The sequence below is a fragment of the Lissotriton helveticus genome, chromosome 3_1 (genome assembly GCF_964261635.1).
Source record: "Lissotriton helveticus chromosome 3_1, aLisHel1.1, whole genome shotgun sequence".
Lineage (NCBI taxonomy): Eukaryota > Metazoa > Chordata > Amphibia > Caudata > Salamandridae > Lissotriton > Lissotriton helveticus.
Genome location: NC_136061.1, coordinates 418,436,010 through 418,458,399, shown reverse-complemented (window position 1 = coordinate 418,458,399; position 22,390 = coordinate 418,436,010). Strand labels below are relative to the sequence as shown.

The following is a 22,390-nucleotide window of genomic DNA, read 5'->3' as shown; positions in this document are numbered from 1 at the left end:
CTAATTCAAACAATCATTCATTCATGCATTCGTGCATCCATAATTCTACATCCCTGTGTTACATTCGCGTTTGTTACTTCAACCTAAGTGCTAAAGGAGAAGGCGAATTCAAGCGGTCGCCCCCGGACAACTGCATTCTCAGGGGTCTTTTTGTTCGGCTTTTGAGTGCCCTGCATATAAAGACATGCGGGGCTGTCAAAACACGCGGGCCAGGCTGTGGGTGAGACGGGATATGACGTACTTGACATCTGTCCAAGCACAGCGCACGTATTATTCAGGTCACTGGCTTCACGTGCTGAAACCTTTAGACCTCTTCTGTAACATTTCGAATGTTATTACTGCGGTAGGAAACAAAACACAGAGAAAAACACATCACTCGTTATGGCTGCATCAATAGCTAATGTAGAATGAATGATCATTGTAGTACTGTCCTAGCCATCCATAACTAGACTGACTACCTGTGTATGTGTGCAGATGTGTCCAGGAGCTGAGTGATGCTGTCTGTGTGTAATGCTATGTATGTGTGATGCTATGTATGTATAATACTGTGTGTGTGTGTGTAACTGTGCATGTCTGTAGCTGTGTGTGTATGTAGCTGTGTATACAAAGCCTGTCAATGTGTGTAGAGGAGGAGCTCTGTGTGTGTGTGTATAGCTCTGTGTACATATACCTATGTGTGTATAAGTGCAAATGCAATAGGTCTCACATTTCGTAACCATAAAGCTATAAACTAGTAAACGACAAAGCCATTTGTTTATCTGTTTTACAAAAAAAAACATAGGTGAAAATGTTGACATTTACAATGCCAATGGCTCTAATTTTGTCAAAGGCAAAACCATTGCATTGTAAATGCTTGTTTAGTTCTGTTTCGCAGAATCTTCAAGCAATTTTCAGGTAAGTGAAGTGAGGTCATGCTTTCGCGGGCCTTAATACCCAGTTGTAGGTCCTGCATAGCTGTCTCACTTTATCATATGCCAGGAATCATTTTGGTATGCTGTTAACAAGGACGATGAAGCCCTGCGATAGCAGCTTTTCACCGGCTTTCTGAGGCTCTGCTGTAGTGGGCTTGAAGACTGTCAGGCGCTGAGCTGAGCTCAGCATGGTCCCGGGAGTCGTGGCAGCGGACTCAGTGGAGAGCGGTCCAGCAGCATGGCCCGAGGGCAGCTTCTGCCTCAGGCGATTGTCCCTGAAACAGCGGAAGAAAAGCGGCAGAACCGCTGGAGGTGAAGGGCAGCCCCGCGAGTGGCGCCGTAGGCTAAAAAGATTTGTTTTTTTTGGGAGATTTTCCGGTAGACATCACCGTCCATAAAATAGACTGAGCGCCTTGATGCAGGCGCTGCAGAGTGAGCGGCACGGCCATAGTGCGCCTTCAACAAGAGCTGCGGTGCTGCAGGCATACATTCCAAGCATAGCTGGAAGAATGTAAAATGCGGAAGGGAGCTACGAGGTTTTAAGCAGTGGCATGGCAATCAGGAAATCAGCGTGCATGTGCAGTCTGCATAGTTGAATGTTGCTGGGCAACTAGGAAGCCAGCGAGATTCTCAGCGCCCTTGTTGCTTGGTGACTATTTGAACCGGCAACCAGGAAGTGGATTTTCTCAGAGATTTTGCTAGCAGAATTATGGAGAATTCTGATGGTGGGCAGGAAGAAGAAGGCTCTAGCAGTGAGGGGTAGACTTAGGCTGAGTCTCCCTCACTGTAGGCCATACGGCTGTAAAATCAGGCTGCAGTAGTTGAAGCATTTAAGGAGAGGGACCATCCTCTCCTAAAGGGCAGCGCATGCAACCTTCTACAAGTACAGATGCTGATGCGGAGGAGGATGATCTAAGAGTCTGATATGTGCAGAGGAAGGAATCAAAGGAGGTCCTGCAGAATATGATATGGCTTTTACATTTAAACAAATGGAGGGACCACAGGGCTAGTTTACCGAGGTCCAGCGCACATGCCCCACCAAGATTAGTGTGCAAATAGGGGTACGAAGTTCCTCTGAATGAGCGGTAGGAGAAGGAGAGAACTGGAGTGTGATGTGTGTGTAGTGTATGCCAATAAGGGGAGCTCCCCTTGTTGGAACTAGGGCTCTCACACACCTAGCGAGCTAGGTGTCATGCTTCATCATTTGAGCCTGCCCCTCGTCAGGTCGACACGCAATACCTGACTGGCACCAAAACAGGGCTCTTTGGCAGGGATCTTTTGTTCCTGCCGGTGGGTGCAGTGGGGTTAAGAGGCTTAGTTGTGTAGATGTGAAATGTGTGAGTTAAAATAGGTCAGTTAGTCCTAAAACAATTTTATTGGGAAGGTAAACTGCCTAGCTAAAAAGAATGGGGGCACGGGACTCGTGACAATGTGTCTACTTGTACATGCACTACTCTCAAGTGATCGACATGTTTCGTGCCATTTGCGTCATATACATCTGGGCACTTCCTCAGGATCAACTGAAACACTATCTACACTAAAAAAGGTAAGTAATTCCTACATACCCAATTCACAGGTAAGTTGACCTGAAAGTGAAGCAAAACAAGGGATGTGATGTATTAAAACAAATGTAGGTTGACTGCGTTCCTCCTATCAACACCTTTAAATATTATACTGGACCAGGCGTTCTAGTACGCATTCAATGGTGTTACAGAGTCACACTGCGAGGGCAGTGAACTAAATTAGTTACTGTTATCATGTGACTAGTGTCTGGCATCTTCAAGTGCTTAGGTAATTAATAGTAAAATAGGGATGATGCCGTTGTGAACAGTGTTGAGGTTGAACTAAAAACTCACCTGGATTGCAAGTAAACTGTACCTGCAACGGTGAGTCGGCGGTATTATAAAAGGACACCAGTTGGGTCCTAGGGAACAAGAGTAAACATATTAAAACTGAACCGACCGGCTTGTGGTTCATGAGTAACAAGCAGCCTCTAACAGTCCCCAATCAGAGCTCCTAGATAGCTGCTTAAGCTCAGGGGGGAGGCTGACCCCAGTCCCAACTGGGTACTGGTGCCGATTCCATAGGGAGCCCCACCAGTCGGGTAATGTCCGGGCAAGGTAACCGCTGCATGCCACGCGGATCTCCCAGGTAATGTTGGCGGGGGTGGACCATTGAGCTCTGGGAATCGCGGGATGCTGGCGGGAGGCCCGCCCCAAATACCCCACATTGAAAACCAGTTCCATGGCCGCGGTTAAGGCCGCGGGAACCACCCCCCGTGTTGCTCGTTTCGGCTTCGGGGAGAGGGAGGAGTGGAGAGTGACTTACCTGCGTCTTGACGCTTACTGCACTTGACCTACTGAATTTCATCGATTTCCGAGCGCCTAGAGACCTGCAGGTGACTTGGCGCGATGTAAATCCAACATAACAATAACAATAACCTACCCTGCCGCCGACACGGGGATGGTGGCTGGCGGTAGGCAGGGAAAGTTGAAGTATGGAGCTCTGCAATGACGCAGGTCTGGTCACGTGACCACGTCACCAATGCGTGTACGCTGGCCGGCTCTACTGTGAATGGGTGGCGCTTAGCCAAACAATACGGCGGCCATATTACAGTGTATAAGTGGAGCTGTGCTAATGTTGTACCGTGCTTGCTGCTTGTAGTGTTGTAAGCGGTACATGACTTCAAGATACAGCATGTTGTTTTTTCTATGTATATAATGCGTGAATCTAGTATCAGCAGATAGCGTTAGTCATTGCCGTCCCGATGAACAGCATAGATGAATATTATGGCTTTTACATTGCCTCAAGTGTTAGAAGAAACAGATGATTTCTTCATGCAATACCAGGGAGCCTGAATCCCCACTGATACACTCTTCTGTTAAGGAGGTGATGGAGAATGAATGGCAGGACACTGATAAGACCACCTTTCCACGACATCTTACAAAGAGATATGCTATTCATGAGTTTGCTCAAATTTCCTGATATCAGTAAAGGTGGATACATTAATGGCAGGAGTGTCGTCCCAAGGGGCTATTATTTCTGAGGATGCCTCCCCATTGGATACTGTGGACAAAAGGGTGGAGACAACAGTTAAGATGCCTTCTGCTGCCGCCAATTTCTCAGTTCGAGCTTCTGCATATCTGTTGTACACTTTTCAGTCACTGTTGAAGGACTATCAGAGTCTGGCAGAGCTGATGGTGCAAGAGGTGAATATTGCATCAATTTTGGCAATGATGGAGTATTAGACAAGGATGTTGTTGTAGATTTAGTTTGATACCTTGAAGGCAGCTGCGGCATTGGCAGGCGCTGATATTCAGGCCAGGCGACAGGTCTGGTTGACGAACTGGAAGGCAGAGGCAGCTAAAATTCATTTTTCCGGGGTTAAATTCTTTGGTGCACCATTGGAGGAGAACTTGAATAAGTCAGTTGAGGACAGGAAATTATTGGCCTGGCTAGGTCATCAAGGGGTAGGTTCTTATATGGCAAAAGGGCTGTTAGTCAACGTTTTTTTGGGGCAACCAGACCTTTAGTGGCAGGGGACGTGGCCAGGGTGTCTGTTTCAGGGATAAATCCCGGTCTCAGCAGTCAGATGGTGGGGCACGCCAGCAGACAAAATCTTGCCCATCTGCGCAGCTCCAGCATAGAGATTCCTGTTGGAGGTAGATTGAAAAAGTTTCTGGAGAACTGGAAAGGGTCTCAATCACCGACCAGTGGGCGTTGAGGATCTTCAAGGAGGGCTACTATATAGTTTTCGATTCTCCACCCCCAGAGGATTTGTACACACCCCTCTCCCATTCAATCCTGTGAAGTGAGTTGCTCTGATGACTGCTATTCAAGACCTGCTTTCAAAAGGTGCGATAAAACTGGTTCCTCCCAATCAGAAGGGACGAGCATATTCCATTCTGTTCATGGAAAGGAAAGCATCAAAAGATTTCATGGTCAGTGTTGGATTTAAAGAGGGTCAATTCTTTTATTTCTCATGTTGAGTTCAAAATGTTGTCTTTACAGGAGATTCTTCCCTTTCCGAATCAGAGTGAGGTGGTGACATTGTTGGATCTATTGGATGCATATCCCCATGTAAGTACCATCTATCTTCCCATAGGTTTCTCAGGTTCTGCGTCAGCTCCGAGCCTTACCAATTCCAGGAACTCCCTTTTCGGTTGTCTTCTTCCCCATGAGTTTTCGCAAAAGTATTGGAGCCTTTGGTGGGATAATTCATAAAGAAGGAATACTGTTTTTTCCATATATGGATGACTGGCTGCCTCTTCTGTTTCTAAGACAACCAGCCACATCAATATAGTGTGACGGATACCAGAGGTTCACAGTTTACTCATCAACATTAGGAAATCTTGTCTAGTCCCAACACAGGCTCTGGTATTCTCATTGGAGTACACCTGGACATGGTCACAGAACAGGTCTTTCTTCCAGTGCGAAGGAGAGAAACTATAAAGAAGGAGATGGGGAGTCTGCTCTGTCAGGGATCAGCTCCTGTGTCCCTGTGGTTGGCAATATAGGGGTTGATGGCGGCACAGATCATGTTGTTCCATAGGCCTGTTTGCACATGTAGCCCCTGATCAACCATCTGCTGGTCCATTGCTCCCCATGCTCCAACAGTTGCGATCTATCAGTGAGAGTGTCTCCGCAGATCTGGGGTTCCTTGGAGTGGTGGTTGGATGATAACAATCTGGCTGGGGGACTTCCATTTCATGTGACTCCATCTCGGGTGGTTACTACGAAAGCCAACAAGGTGGGATGGGGGCAACCTTACACTCTTGGTGGTCTCTCCAAGGGGAGTGGGATAATCTGCACGCTGGTGGATCCTCGAACTACAGTAAACAGAAGGCAGTCCAGTTGGCCTGTCTAAAGTTTATGTCATGTCTCAGGGGTCACCATGTTCAGGTCCGAACCAACAATAAGGTGGTGAGAGGTTATGTTGCAGGGTGCTGTCTCTTTGGCTACTGACTCAGGAGACAATGTCATGGGCGGAGAGCAATCTGTTGTCCATAAGGGCAGTGTATCTCCCAGGGAGGGAGAACTGGGCTGCAGACAATCTGGGCAGGGTTTTCTCCCAATAAGTGTGATTTTATTTAAGGAGAGATGTTTCAATTGTCGCAGAGGAAGTTTGGGTGTCAGACTATGGAACTGTTTGCAGACAAGGACAATGTTCTTCCGCGCTTCAGCACAAATATTCCATGAGCAGAAGCATGAATGATGGATGCATGTCATTCAGATAGATGGGGGAATTGCTATATGCATTGCCACCGATTCTCATGATTGCCAGAGTGCTGCACAAGATATGACAGAACAAGGCGTGTGCTCTGTTGGTGGTACTCGGGTGGATCAGATGACCCTGGCATACCCTATGAAGACTCTAGTGGTACAGGCGCATTGGGCTATTCCAGACAAGCCCTAGCCACTGAAAGGGCATCCTCTTCTGGCAGGGGTACTGCAGAGATTACAGCTTCAGGCTTGACTGTTGAGAGGGTGAATCTATTGGCTAGGGGTTGTTCTGCGGAAGTGGTGGACTTCAATCAGAACTCCCGGCAACTCTGCGGACATTGGGGTTCCTTTTCCAGGTGGTGTATGGAGAAAGGTCTGAACTCTGGGTCAGTTGAACCTGTGAGGGTGCTGGAGTTTCTGTCAGATGGCTTCTCATTGGGCTTGGCTCCTTCTACAATAAGGGCACAATGGGAAGCTTTGAAGGTTTCCAGAAGCCTACATTTAGATCCACTGATGTCTAGATTGATGTGTAGCTTTTTTCTACAGTGGTCTAGAGTGATGTGCATGTCGTGGGATCTTCCTTTAGAGTTGAGGGCACTTCAAGCCTCACCTTTTGAGAAATTGGCTGACGTGGACCTTAAGTACTTGTCCCTGAAGATATTTTTCTTGTGGTCATTGTGTCAACAGAGAGAGTAGGAGAGTTGAGTTTATTGCTTAGGTCCCCACCTTTTTTGAAGGTTTTACCGGATAGGATTGACCCAATTTTATACCTAAGGTCCGTCTTTAAAAAAACAGTACAGAGAGATGCTACTATCTATCAAGAATCTTGGACTGAGAAGGAAGCAGGCTTGCATCTTTTGGATGTGAAGCAGGCTGTGCCGTTATATTTTGAGAGGACGGAGAGTTTTCAGAAGGCTGACTGCCTGTTTGTGACTTTTGGTTAAGTTAAGAATGGTCTTAAGCCTTCCAACTCCACGTTGAGTAGGTGGATTAAGTAGGCCATTCTGCTTGCTTATGATGCTCAGGGAACAGAGGTGATGAACCGAATACCGGGAGGTCTACTTGAAATATTTTGGCGTCTTGGTCTTCCTTTAAAGGGGTGTCTATTGAAGACATATGCAATGCAGCCAAATGGGATTCCCCACATGTTTATGGACTGTTATTGAGTGGTATTGGGGGAAACATAGGTTTTGATTTTGCTCCAACTGTGTTGAACGCAAGCACTATCTATTGAGGTACTTCTATTACGAACGGTGTTAACTGCTTGCTGTTTGTCATGTCTGTTTTTGGATTAAATATGTATGTGACAAGTAGATTGATTTCTGGTGTACTCTATTTGATCATGTAACCGAGTTCAGGCTTGGCATCAGCTCATTACATGATTATTGTGGCGAAGAAGACTCACAAGGAGGTAATGCCCCTGTTACTTAACGGAACTCTTCATTACTCCGATTCAAGTCTTCCTCACCACATATGGTTTCCCATCCCTCCCTCATGTACTGTGGGTCTTGGGAAAGAAAAAGGAAGTGGTGTGGATTGAGCCTCTTTTTATGGTTAAGGTCAGAGGTAAAGGAGGTCGGCTATATTGGGGAGGGGTGTGGAAGGTTGGAGCGCTACTTTTGCTTGGAGGGTTCTGTGAGGGAGCGGAAGCTCACTACGTGATTATTGTGGTGAGGAACACTTGACTTAGAGAGACTCTATACACTATTGTATTTGGTTTCACCACAATTATGCCCTTTCACTTCATCATTAATCTTTCCCCCTTACCTCACAGGATACAACACTAATTCCCTACTCATGTTAATTTCTCTTAAAGTCTGAGATAGTTCTTCCCTTATTCTAACAGTGATTGCCTCCTTCATATCAGGCTTGTGTGCCCATGGCTTTTGTTGGATGTGCGGGGTACAAGTACATTGCACTAAGTGATCCCTAGTAATCAGGTCACAAAGATTACCAGATTTACAGATAATTGACGTTCCCCTTAAAACGGCTACCCATGTGTAATCATTTTCTTGATAGCCTTGAATGCAGACAAAGAATCTGTGGTATTCCAACACTAACATTTTCTCAAGGCCAAAACATGCATTTTGAGGGACTTTATAAACATGTTCCTTGCATCAACTTTGATTCTTGCTCACTTCGGGAAGAGTTTTGTAAACTTTCCCTACCTCACCTTCTAAATTATGCAAGAACACATGTTACTTCCTGAATTAGGTGAATTTCTCCTCTCATAGCTATCACACAGAATTTAGATAGCTTGAGCCATAACTTTCAAGACAAACCGGTTCACCAGCTTTATTTAGAAACAAAGGTGGCAGAGAAATGCTGCTGCAGCCATGACAATGGATAACAGGAAATATCACAGCAAATTAATATAACATTAATATAACAAATTAAATATCTGACACAATAAATCAAACCAATAAACAGCCCCTGTCACTATTAGCAAAACTAAATGTGACGTCTTTCTTAAAAGCAGAAAAACAGCGTTGGAAATGACGATCTTTTGCCTTTCATGCCCTATTTATGTTGAACCCATTTGTGTTGGCTTTAGGACTCTGCACACTTTACTGTTAACCAGTGGTGAAGAGATTGTGCTCTCCTTATACACATGTTAACATGGGCATACATCTAATTGACACAATTAATTTACTTACAATTATCTAGTATATAGTACTATGTGTGCCAAGTGCCTGTAAATTAAATGCTACAAGTGGCTGCAACATTCATTGTGCCACCCACTAAAGTAGCGAAATGCACTGAAAGACGTTTTTCACTGTGGCAAGACTGGTATTTCATAGACGAACACTGGTTTACCTTATTACATCTAATGTGCTAGATTCAGTTTGGGAACAGCCAGAGTACTTCTTACACTCATTTTAATCATTATTTAAAATCATATTTAATAGTAAAGTTGGACTTTAAATTATTTTGGAAATGACACTTTTAGAAGGTTGACATTTCCCTGCCTAAAATTTCTAGGTTTCTTCTATGCGATGTGCGTTGCTCTGGGATTGGTGATGGCTCTCAATTGGGAAATGTCTATTGGGCCAGACAGTAGACAAAGGGACCTGGGTGTAGAACGGAATGGGTCTTCCTGATAGGATGGCTGGGGAGGAGCTGTGGCCCTCCTCTGTTTGCACTTCAAAGGGTAGCCTAGGGGCTCTACCGAGTCCTTTCTGACTTTAGAAGAAGCTAACCCTGTCACTGGTAGATGCAGCTCACACCTGCTGCCGGCCCTTTGTTTCACTAGACAAACTGGAGCCAAACCCAGGGGAAGAGAAGGGCAGAACAGAACTAGTTTGAGGCTTAGACAAAAGGATGTCCTCCACCCACAGGCTGCCACTGGGCATAAACACAGCATCCCCGGAATCTGAAACAAGAACACTTGTGGACCTGAGAAGACTCAGAAAAAGGACTGCCCTGAAATCTGAAGAAGTAATAGTGGGCCTGCTAGCCTTCAACCCAGAACCCTAGAAGTTACTCCAAGAGTCAGTCTGCTGACCTCCTGTTTGAGCAACAGGGATACAGCAAGCTTCCAGAGACATTTCCTGCTTTACGGCTAACCAGACCCAACTGGGCTTGATGTGGACCCCATTGGCCTCTGTGGTAGTGAGTCCTGATCCCCAGGTGCTGTCCTGAAGGTCCTGGACCCTTGGCTTGAGTCAGTGTTCTTCTCCCTGCTCAACTTAAGGTTTAACCAGATCTGACAAAGAGCAGTACAAAAAGAAGCAGGGCCACGCTTTGCAGCACCATGCAGCTCCTGATCGGTGGCTTGACTGGATCCGACACAGGGCGACGCAGAGACTTACACCGCAGCATCACACAGCTTCTGATCAGTGGCTTCAACAGACAATGCAGAGCCTCGCAGCACAGCACCACAGAGCTTCTCCAGCCTCTAGCAGGCCAAACCGGGTCCGGTACACTGCCCTAGCTCCATTACGGTCACCTTGTGACTGTGTCCCAGTCCATCACAAGCAGATACCCGCAGTTGGCAGTTTACACCAGTTGGAGCTAGTTTTAACCTTAAACTTAAAATATTCTGAACTCAAGGTCTACTGATTAGATGTTTGTAGTTTTCATGTCATTTTATTTATTACAATTCACTCTATTTTTATATTTTTCTACATTGGTTCAGACTTTGTCTTGTGTGAATCCTGCATAAATACTATACACATTGCCTCCAAGGAAAACCTGACTGCTTTTGTACCAAGCTGCCAGAGGGTTTAGCTCAGGTTTATTTCGTGACTTTTGTGGTTCACCTTGAAAAGGAATGGGATTATTATTTGGAATGGGTTTGCACCAATAATCCAGTTTCTTACAAAAAGTACTTCTTTTAATATATACACTCGAGTATTCACTAAGGTCTTTCTTACTTACTCTTTGTCCTTATTTCCTACTTGTAATATGGTGTTCTGTGCCTGTCTTTCTTCCTCCTCCATCACATAGAGCTAGTTACACATTGCAAATAAATTCCAAGACCACCATACAACACACAGGCAAGTACTCCTGCTACTCCACCTCCACCTCCATGTTATGACATTTCGACTCTTTTTTTAATTTAAAATACAGTATTTATTTACACTTACTCCCACTAAGCAACATATGTGCATAACCCAGTCCGATGTAATAAGTCTCATGTATCTGAGGGAAAACAGGGGAACACATACTTATGTGGCAGCGGGGGAGCCTCTAGGGAACAACCCTCCTACAGTAGCAGTAGTTGTGCTTTACTAAAGTGAAAATGATCAGGCCTTTTGCTTGGAAATTGTCTTGCCCTGCAATTGATAAAATAAACCCATGGCAAGTAACCCAAATATCTGTGTCACGTTGTGCCATCCCAAGACACGGAAAAAGGCTGTGACGACCTAGTTCCCCCTTGTGTTTACCCTGTGTTTTATTTACAGTCTCCTTTGGAAGAGGACGATAACTGCCCCTTTAATTCACCCTATCTCCTGGAGACCGGCCTGTACCAGGTGACTGCATCACGTGCACCAATGGCCTTTGGTGGGATGGAGGAAGGGGTCTTCATAACCGGAAGCGAGACAGACAAAGAGCAGAGCGGAGTTGCCAGAGACGGAGCGAGACCAGACCACGAGGAAAGGAGTAGTGATTCCATTACGCCGCTTGAGGAGGACGCAGAAGATACAGGGAGGACCACGGCCGGGAGAGCTATCACCCGAAGCCCGGAAGAAGAGGATAGGGAGCTGGACCCTCTTCGGCATCGCCAACAAGCCAGCCGAGCTCCTGGAGGTGCGTGGCTACTAGAGGTACATAGACGTTTCCAGGGATTGTTTGGGAGGGGGACACCTAAGGCTAAAAAAACAAAAACAGACCTCAGGAGTATAACTTGGGTTGGAATCTTGCCCCCTCTGGTAAAATAGCACATTCCTTGGTGTCGGTGTGTGGTGCTGGTGCTCCCTCTCAAGACCCCTCCTTATATCAGGTTAACTGCCAAGCCGGCGGCTAAATCCCCTATCCATTTTTTTTTGTTTTACATGATCTCCGGTGGTAATAACTGAAAATGGACAAAGCCAGTCCATGCACTTCCTCTGAGAACAAGACGGAAAACCACAGGAGGGCTATTTTGAGAAGCTGTAGTGTTACAGTTAATAAAGGCCTTTGTTTTCTTGAACCGGTGCCTCTCAGACTTTGCTTACTCATTCACAATCTGCTTAAACATTGTTGTTTTAGATAGTACAAGGTGATGGTTTTGGCCTTGGGAACCAAACACCTCTTCCCAGACTGATGGGACGATGGCTGGTATTATCGTTCTAATGGCTCATAGGTTGACATGTTCCTGCTGCTTTGGTTAGGAAAATGCTCTGTTCTAGTTAAAACAGGAGCCTCTATCACTATATTCACCACCCAGAATGGCTCTCTTCTCAACACACAAATTTTGAAACAACCTCTTAAGATCCAAAGCCATAATGTTAAACATTGATTAGGATCCAACAGGCACCACCAAAGCTTATTCCACTCTTCTCTGAGCACCCACTGGTGAGTGTGGGGAAGCTGATAAGTCTTATTAGGGTGCATCTCAAGTATTCTTCGTCAACTAGCCTTCTTCAATTAGTCGTTCAGGTAAGAGAAGGCCTGGGTCGAGCCTGTATCCTCTGACTAAAATGTGCATTAACAATTAAAAAACATGTAATGCAACTCTTATAGCTAAGTTGGTCCCAAGTGGCAGTGCTCTTCATTGACCACAAATCAAAAGAACTTCCTAAAGCTTTTATTTACTGAGATGGGAAATAGCACATCCTGGAGATACAGGGAGGGCATCTAATTTGTCAAATACAAGATTTAAATGATTTTAGCTAAAGTCTCCATGCTGATACACTTCCATTTTATGAATTTGAACAGGTAGCTCACTTCCTAAAAGGCAAACCCTCCCTTTTTAGAGACCTGAAAGTATGTCTCAAACGCCCTTCCCAAATTGTTTGCAAGTGACTTCTTCAATAGTCCCTTTTTGTAGGAAAGGAATTACCTTCAGTTGCAGAGAGTCTTCCTGTACTACTCCAAGATACTCTCCAACCTACCTTCCTATAGGAAGAAATTAGATGAAAAGGTTGGCAAACCAAACAGGTTTAGTAGACGTGGGTGCTACAGTTGCTGCAGGCTGAAATTTGACTCAGTGTATTGTGAAACAACAGGTTTTTGACTCTTGTTACAGACCATTATAGCTTGGATTTCATGTGTCTTTTTTATCACTACCTCAGATCCAAAGGAAGAGGCCACAATATCTGCAGCTTCCAGACTTGTCCCAAAGATTTATTTATTTTTGATCCTCATTCACGTTCATGGTTTCCAGCTGCCAAACAACCAAACAAGGGAGAAAGGTATAAAAGAGTACAGTCGTGCTGCCTCAGTCTGGGCTGGCAGGGATGGCGGTTAAGGAGTGGCAACCAATTCCCAACAACAACGACTGGCTCACACCAATCAATACGCCTTGTTACCCAGATGGCAGATGACAACCATTGAGCCAGTTGCCACCATTGCTATTGCCTGCCAAAGTACGAGCAGAAAAGGAGAGACTGGCATAGCAGGGAGAATGAACCATGGCTACGTAATCATCGGACCTGGGGGAAAAAAAACAACCCAGATTCAATGGGACCAATCAAGCAAATGCCAGAAAGCTCTCTTATCTTGTTTCCCAGCCCTGGCGAGATCTAATTTCGAGATTTGGAGGATTGAAGTGCACCAATCATGAAAGGAAGGGATGGAAGCATCCTTCCAATGCTTACAGATTTCTCTGCGAGCCGCCAGGATGAAATAAAATAGAAGGTTCTTGGCTGGACTACGAGTCTGGTCCCCAACTCCAAAGATGACAATACGAAGATCAATCACGACTGTGAAGCCCAGAGAAGATGAAAGTTTGCTGCTGATTGAGTCCCAAAAAGGTGCTAGGTGAGGACAATCGAAGAATATATGCGTGTCCGGGGCCTCTTTTAAGCCACACCGTGCACAAGCCACTGGGCCCCCCAGGGAAAACTTGGACAACCTCTGCGGGGAGTAGTATGCCCTATGTAGGGTGAAAAGATGGTTTCTACAAAGCCAGGCTGGTTTGACTAAGTCCCACAATACATTGCAGGACATTAACCACAGATCTTTCACATTCAGGCCTGGCATCAAGTCTCCCCACAGTAGCTCGGGAAAGTGAAATTTACCATCAATTTCTTCCAGTATTAGATTGTACCATAGAGAGATCTCTTTTTTTGCTGGGGGTCTATCTAACAAAAGACATTCAAGTTCACTGCCTCCCCCTAATGGCAAGTTGTTCCAGCGTGCAGTTTGTGTGGTTACTGCTTGAGCCCAACTCGATATTTGCAAATATTTAAATCTCAAGAGATTGGGCCCCACCTTGCTTACTAGATATTCCAAAGGAAGCAGGGTCCCTTCCAAAAACAGATCTCCCCAAACTGTTATTCCAGCCTCTGTCAGCGGGAGTGCTAGTGTGTCGCCCACCCAGCCTGGAACCAAGGGAAGATCCCATATTGGAGATCTTCTAGAGTAGTACCCCAATTTTATTGAAGACCTCACCTTAGTCCAAGTTTTGCCAGGCCCTGCAGCACCTTTCGGTTTAACCTTCTTAAAGAATTTGGGGTCACCAAATTTAAACAAGTAGCCAGACTGCCCAACTCCTTCACACTTCAATAAAGCCACAAACATACTCCCAATACCCTCATATGTTGGCGTTTTTAGCAGCATACGTGCGTGTGATAGCTGAAACGCCCACGCATAAATCTGCAAGTCTGGGCCCGCCAGCCCCCCCTTCTCCCTGCAGCGCCTGATTTTATTCCAGGCCATCCTTGGATTTTTATTATTCCAAATAAATGAAGTAATTTCACCCTGTAACTTAGCCAACAAAGAGGGGTAAAAAAAAAGTGGAATTATGTTAAATAAAAAAGAAACCTTCGGTAGGATAGACATTTTCACCAGATTTACTCTGCCTAATAAAGACAGGGGGAGGTGCTGTCAAGCTCTCATTAGCTTCCGACATTCTTTTGCAACTACAGTAAAGTTCGAGGGGGCGATCAGGCTGATATCTTTGACAATATTTAGCCCTAAATAACGCACACTTGTGCTTAGTTGCTCATTAAATCCACTCGCGTCATCATTCCACACCATTATCTCAGTCTTCGAGGCATTTACCTCATATCCTGAGACTTCCCCAAATTCCAAGGCTAACTTAATGGCTGCAGGAAACGCGGTGCTAATCTCTGATGTCATTATCATGACATCGTCCGCGTAGAGGTCCACCCTCTTTTCCCAATCTCTATAGATAAAAGGCTTGATGGTATCATCCTCTCTTAATTTCTGAGCAAAAGGCTCAATGTAGAGATCGAATAGCAGAGGGGATAGAGGGCAGCCCTGCCATGTTCCTCTTATAACTGCAAAGGGTTCAGACAGGCCCCCATTTACCAATACACAAGCAGTTGGGCTACGGTACAACAGTTTTACCGCTCTGCGAAAACCCTCACCCACATTGAATTTAGCCAAGGCCCCTGACAGGTATATCCAAATGACCCTGTCGAAGGCCTTGGTGGCATCCAACGTGAGGATAGCCAATGGAATGGAGTCCTTGGTCGCGATGTCTATAGCGCCTATTAGATCATAGGTTAATTCGTAAAGTTGGCGACCCCTGACAAAACCCTTCTTGTTAGGATGTAAAATATCAGGGGGCAACCTGGCCCAACCTGCTTGCTAAAAGGGATGCAAAGATTTTATAATCTGCGTTCAAGATTGATAGAGGACGATATGAGCCACAGTTAGTAGCAGGTTTTAAAATAAGCGTAATAGATGCGCTATTCCAAGATATTGGTGGAAGCGCCCCCTCCTGCAGTATTTGATTAAACAGGACAGTAAGGAAGGGAGATATTTCTACCACCAGATTTTTATACATCTCAGCTGGCAAGCCATCAGGGCCTGCAGCCTTGCCCCCTTTGCTGCCCTGTACAACCAACACAACCTCTTCCTCTGTAATCACTTTATCCAAGAAGGCTCTTTGTTCAGAGGATAGTGATGGTAAAGAGATACCATCCAGCCATTTCTCTATACTATCCGAGGTGATGTTCCTGTCCTCCTGATATATGCTTTGAAAGAAATCTTTAAAGGCTGTTCTAATATCTGTATCCGAGAAAAAGGTACCTTGACTCGTTGTAACAGAATCTATGATGTTACGTGCCTGGTCGATTTTTGACTTCCAGGCCAATAATTTGCCAGCCCCTTCCCCATATTCGATGTGGGCTAACTTGCTCACCTCCCATTTCTGTAGGATGCGTTGATTTAGGACGGAAGCCAATTTCTCTTTTAGTGCTAGCAAATTCCTATGTAACAATGGTAGGTCGCAATTAGGAGCATTGCTACTGGCATCTATTTCAACTTGTGCTGCAAGTAAATTAGTTTCAATGGACGCTATTTCTTGTGTGTATTGCCTCCTTCGGAACACTACCTTGTTCTTAATTATACCTCGGAGAAAGCACTTAAAGGCATCCCATACTATGCCGGGCTCAGCAGAGCCGATATTTGCTTGCATAAACTCCTGTGTTTCAGATTTAATAAATAAAACATCATCCGATGACGAGAGAAAGGATCGGTCAAAAGACCAAGATCTAGAAGAGCGTTTAATTACTCCAACGAGTTCCAAGGATACTGAGGAGTGATCAGACAGATGTGAAGGCAATTAGCTAACGTTCTTTACAGAATCAACCAAATTACGACTTATTAGAATAAAGTCAGTTCTGGATTGGTGACGGTATTTGTAGTTTCGAAACGAAAATCCAGATTCTAGTCCTGCTCTTGCCCTCCAGATATCTATGTATCCATATTGATTCATACAATTAAGTAGGAAAGCTCTAGACTTTGACAATGCTAGCTGCCTACTGCTTGGGGTCTTATCAAGCAAGGGGTCGAGCACGATATTAAAATCCCCTGCTATGATAATTGGCTCAGGGAAATGCAAAAGGTGAGAAAACAGAAGTTCCACAGCTGTGGGATCATTCCGATTGGGCCCATAATAACCTACTAAAGTCAAACGTGCACCACCTATATCTACAGTGGCAATTGCCCACCTGCCTCCAGGGTCCACCTTCTGCAAAATAACTCTTGTGTTTATGGATTTTTTAAAGAGAATAGTTACGCCCCTTATATTTAATGTTTGGGAAGTAAATACTGAGACGTCTATCCACCTGTTCTTCTTGACCAACTGGAGCATCTCAGCCTCGATTAAGTGTGTCTCCTGAAGTATAATGACCTGCGCATCCGAATCTCGCAGATATTGTACGATCCTATTTGCTCTTGGTTTGGTGCGCAGGCCATTTACATTCCAGGAGAGGATCTTAAGATTGCTCATGAGTCATAAATCGTGCCTTGCCCACAGAGTCCACTAAATCTAGCTAAGAGAAGAAAGTCACCTCGAGCTCCTATCAAAGTTAAGTCAACTACCCATGTTTTGTCAAAAAAATTGTCAGAAACCAATCGGGAATTGAGGAAAATGTTATGCTTTTTTACCCAACCCCCTTCTCCCCAGTGCCCCAACCTACCCCCCCCTCCCCTGAGAAACCCTTGTTCTGTCTAACCGGAACAGATCCGGTTGGTGGTACCCCCTACCCTACCCAAGCCCCCGCAGAGTGAGTATTAAAACTAGTTTTTTATATCTTCTTATTTTTTTTCAATCATCATGTTTTTCCTTTATTTAGATTACCCTTATTTGTAAAGGCCCTTATTGCTTTCTATTACTTTAATTACTCCTTTTCTTTAGCCCCCTGTTTAACCTAACCTAATCATGATGTGCCGCACTAGAAAATTAGAGAGCCAGGGGCCAGATGTAGGTAATTCTATTTTACCGACTCATAAATACAGAATTTTACCGATTCGGTATTTATGAATCGGTAAAATAGAAGTACCGAGATGTAGGTAAATCCAGATGTGGATTTACCGAATCTTTAAAAGTCGGTATTTACCGATTCGGTAAATACCGACCGGTAATGCCCCATTCATTCCTATGGGCTTTGAAGCCCATAGGAATGAATGGGGCATTACCGGTCGGTATTTACCGAATCGGTAAATACCGACTTTGACAAGGGTGCAGGGGGTGTCACTTTGACACCCTCTAGCACCCCCAAAAAAGGTTCGGGCCATGTGGCAGGCATACCTGCCCTAAGGGCAGGTCTGCCTGTCATATGGCACAGGTGTGCATGCACACGTGTGCATGCACACCTGAATCGGTATTTTACCATCAAATTGAATTTGATGGTAAAATACCGAATTTGTAGGGCTTGTGGGACTCAGAAGAGTCCCACCTACATCTCAATTTTACCGATTCTGTAAAAATACCGGTCGGTAAATTTACCGACCGGTATATTTACCGAATCGGTAAAATTACTGAAATGGCTTGTTTCCTGACCCCTACATCTCAAAAGCCAAATACCGGTCGGTAACGGCCGAATTCGGCCGTTACCGACCGGTATTTGGCTACCTACATCTGGGCCCTAGATAGCTAGAAAGCTAGAGAGGGGGGGAACAAAGCAGAGAACTAAAAGAAATGCAGGACCTTAGACTGTTGAAATCATATCTCCACCTTTTAACCAGAGGCCCCCTTATCCCTCCCAAAGGACATCGGTAGCTCATCTGCCGCCTGAACCGAGCGGATATTAAACATCTTATTGTTAAACATAATTTTTAAGGCGGCAGGAAAGCCCATCTGGACTGTTGCGCCTAGTTTCCGGAACGCATCCATCCTCCTTCCCAGTTCCCATTGCTTTTCCAGAGTAACCCTGGATAGATCGTATCGTATCTGGAAAGTGAACCCTTTACCTGTTAAGGATTTTTGCCTTAGGGCTAGATTAAGAATTTGCTCCTTAAGAGCGTACGTATGAAAGTTTACTAAGATCTTTCTTGGCTTAGTCCTTTGGGGGTTACGCCTGAAAGGGTCTCTATGTATTTGTTGGATGTCTTTAGCTAACTCCTCTTCAGTTTGATCCAGGTTGAGGGACTGCTTTAAAAGCGGAATAACGAAGCATTTAATATCTGAACCCTCGCTACCCTCCGGTACGTTCAGGATTCGAATATTACAGCGCCTTGCATTGTTTTCCAATATTTCCATTCTTTCCGCTACTGCCAGGTCCTCCTTCTTAAGTTTCAGTATATCTTCTTTTGCATTATCAAGATGCAAAGATAGCCCACCAACAGTCTCTTCCAAAGCTTCCGTTCTTGAGGTGAGACCATCAATTTTGCTATCTAGGGATTCACAGTAGCATCTGATCTCTCTCTGGTTCGATGCAGACTCTTCAAACCCCCTTTTAATGTCAGCCGATAAGGTAGAAAACATGAGCTGCAAGGAAGCAACTGAAATGCATGTAGTGGAAGTAGACGTGAAAATGGTATCACTACTGCCTTCTATTATGAGAGGGGTGTCAGAGATTGCTTGCAGCGAACTACCAAGGTTTAACTGCACCTCCCGAGTTTACCCCCCCATACCTACTAGGTCTTGTTCTGTGCCTGCCCTGCTGCATGAATCGAAAACGGACACAGCAGGAGGTGGACTGAGGGAACCCAGATTACTTTTACAAGCTACATCACCCCCCTCCTTAGTCGCCTTAGTTAGGGGACCCAACGGTGCCTCTACCATAAAAATGCTGAAGCCAGTTGGAGGTACTGGTAGCATAGTACAGTTATCCTGCATAGTGCAGCTAGGGGTTACACTCCCCACCTCAACCGGGGGGACCAACAGGGCCACCTCCATGCTTAAAGTTGGAAAGATAACTGGTACGGTGTCTGGAACAGTTACTGATGGAAAATGTGCTTCTGGGACTGACTAGAGATCAGGTGGAGATGAGGCACAAAAAAGTTCTAAGAGGCCCGATAGTGGTGGAGTGCCCGATGAACCGGGAGTAACCAGGAGAGCAGAAGAGTCACTCGCACGGGGGGGATGGCCTTGACCCAAGTCCAATACCTGCGGGACAACTTTAAAGTATGAACGGAATGAGGGCGTTATCCTAGAGCTAGAAGCGAGCACGGACTTAACAGCCTTGTTACCCCTTTTCTAGCGGTTGGCTTTCACCTCAGTTGAAAGGAATGACGAGGTCTTGATCGGTGTACAGCCTCCTGAAAGTGTAGCGCTGCCTTGGAGTGAGCACCCTGACTCCAGCTCAGAGAAGGTTTGAGAAACCTGAACGGCTGATAAACCCCTTCTCCCCCCCTTCTTCTTGTGGGTATGTTTCCCTCTACCGGTGCCTTTACTCTGCAACCCCTGGCTCACCGATGGTACTACAGTAGGGGGGATCGATGAAACTGCAGCAACTGAGGTTAGAGACTCCACCGTCTCCCCCCCTTCCACTTTCCCCTTCACCTCTGCCGCTAGGACTACTGCTCCGGTTGTTACTCCTCTCTACGCTGTTACTGTTGCTGATGGTGTTGCCGCGGTCGATGCTGCGGCGTTGGTAGAGTCAGCAGAAACACCAACACTGGCACGAGAGTCTCTCCAGAGACTCAGCAGTCGCCTTCCTCGACGGAGCTCCAGGGCGGCCCGATTCCACGGCCACAAGCCCGTCTGCGTCTGCCTCGGCGAAAGCACGTCGGCACCAGCGCCAGGAGCTGCCAGGTCAGTTAGCACCACGCCCCCCGAGGTGAAGCACACCAACACGGCAGAAAGACAGCAGCGCCGTCGCTCAAACAACGTACAAAAAGCAGATAGCGGGAAGCAAAACTACTTAGTCTGGGTGAGTTTGAGCAACTCCGCAGCTAAAACATGAGCCTCTCAATACGTTTTAGCACAATTTTGAATGATCCTGCATGATTCTAGATCTCCTGTAACCGCTGTAAACGACACTCTGCCGGGGCTTGGAGCGGAGTACCGCGGCAGCTAGCCTGCTGCCGCCATGTTTCTCTCCGGCAAAAAGAAAGACTTGTCCCAAAGATGTGTTTGGAACCATCTAGCTCATCCAAGGTAATTTTATCGAAGATTTGCAGCATGTGGTTTGGAGGAAATTGTGAGACCTCACCAGCTAACAGGATACAAGTCATGTTGTACTTTTAGTCATGAAGACCATGCTGCCTGAAGAATGAAATCTTCTGTCCCAAAAGCTTTAACCTTTTCAACTAACAATCGGAGTAATATATAGGAAGGAGTTTGGCTTTGATTTAGAAAAGAACTGTTTCAAAACCAAAGTATCTAGATTAGAGGACAACATGAGAAATTCAGGTCCCTGGGGGACAGGTAATATTCTTCATGCTTTTCTTGTTCACCGAAACACAAGCGAAGTGGGTCTCCCAAAATGACTCTATTGGATTCACCAACCATCATGAAAGGGGGGAGGGGCACGCTCTGATTGGCCTGAGAGATCCACATTCTATCTGCTATTGTATCCTCTATGCTCTTTAGGATGAATCTTAATATCTTCACCCAAAACATAGCTGCCAAGGTTTCAGTTTGCTATGTGTGACATTTTCATAATTTCAGTGTAATTATGAATGACATTTCAACAACTATGAGTGACACTTTCCCACGACCAAAATCAAGCAATGTAATGGTGCTAATTTCTCGCACAAACCACACAGGACTCAGGGTAACCTCTCCAATAGGCAGAAATAACTTGTCTACCTATAAAAAGCAGGCGAAGAAACAATAGCAAAAACAATAAATGTATGCCCAGGTGGGCCAATCACCCTTTTTGCTTCTTTCCACATTTTGAGCCCTGCTTTTCGCACAGCGCAACCCGTGGACTCCAACATGGAAGTGCAGCCACAAACACAAAGGACCGCCATACTCCATCACATCATCCTGGCTGCTCTGATGTGGACAGCACCACAGCTGACCAACTCATAGCAACCTGGCGTCAGCTTCCATGAGCGAAGCTCTACTCCACAGACACTCATAGTTATCTGCAATGAAAGCAACGGTAGCCCATGAGGCTCTGCCATCATGTACCAAATCAAGTATCCGCCGAGAAAAGGAAAAAGGAGGAGGTGGTAACAACCAACAGCACTGGTGACCCCGCTGTTTAAAAGCGAACAACCATTTGCAAACTGTGTAATCATTTTTTGTTTCTGGTGCACAGTTGATGTTGGTCTGTCAAAGTACTAGAAATCTAACAGCAATACCAGGTAAGTATCAATAAAGACAGCACATAAAATAACGCCACAATTTTAACGTGATATCTTGCCTCGGATGATTGATATGGGGTTAATAATGTTGCTGTCAGGAATGTTAAAATGAGCACAGCCTTATGATGTATTATTGCTCTATTTAGATAGGAAAAAACAACAAAGGTCTGCTTCAAACAAGAAACAAAAACGATTAAAGCAACCCTTTCAGCCGGGGAAAACAAAAAGTGCATCTTTTATTCACTAAAATGTAATATCCAGTAAAATACAAATCTGCAGTGGTCGCCTACAGCTGAGCACTTACTGTTCCATTGCTAGTTGGATTAAGAGACCTTTATTTCAGCTCTAGACTGACTCGTCTCTTGCATGAAATGCCCTTCCCCTTAGTAATCACTGCATAAGGGTGTCTCACAGGGCAGAAAGACGACAGTCTCTGTACTATTGGGGCTGCATAATTATGGTTGGTCGTGGTCAATTGAAACCTTTCCTGCGTAACAGAACACTACATGTAAAGTGTAACTACTTGCCATGATCATTGTCACGTCGTGGCACATGCAGTCTCACTTTGGTTACAGCCAGCGGCCGCCCGGTAGGTTCGCCTGTAGTCATGCCAGGGATTCTGAGCTACACTCTTTAACACGACCGGGCGGCAG

At 45.5% G+C, this 22,390-nt stretch overlaps 1 protein-coding gene across 3 annotated transcripts in view; it reads right to left on the bottom strand.

Annotated features, from left to right (window-relative positions):
* The window catches only part of CARF (calcium responsive transcription factor), a 434,709-nt gene that overhangs the window by 5,688 nt on the left and 406,631 nt on the right, over positions 1-22,390 (bottom strand). The window lies entirely within an intron of this gene.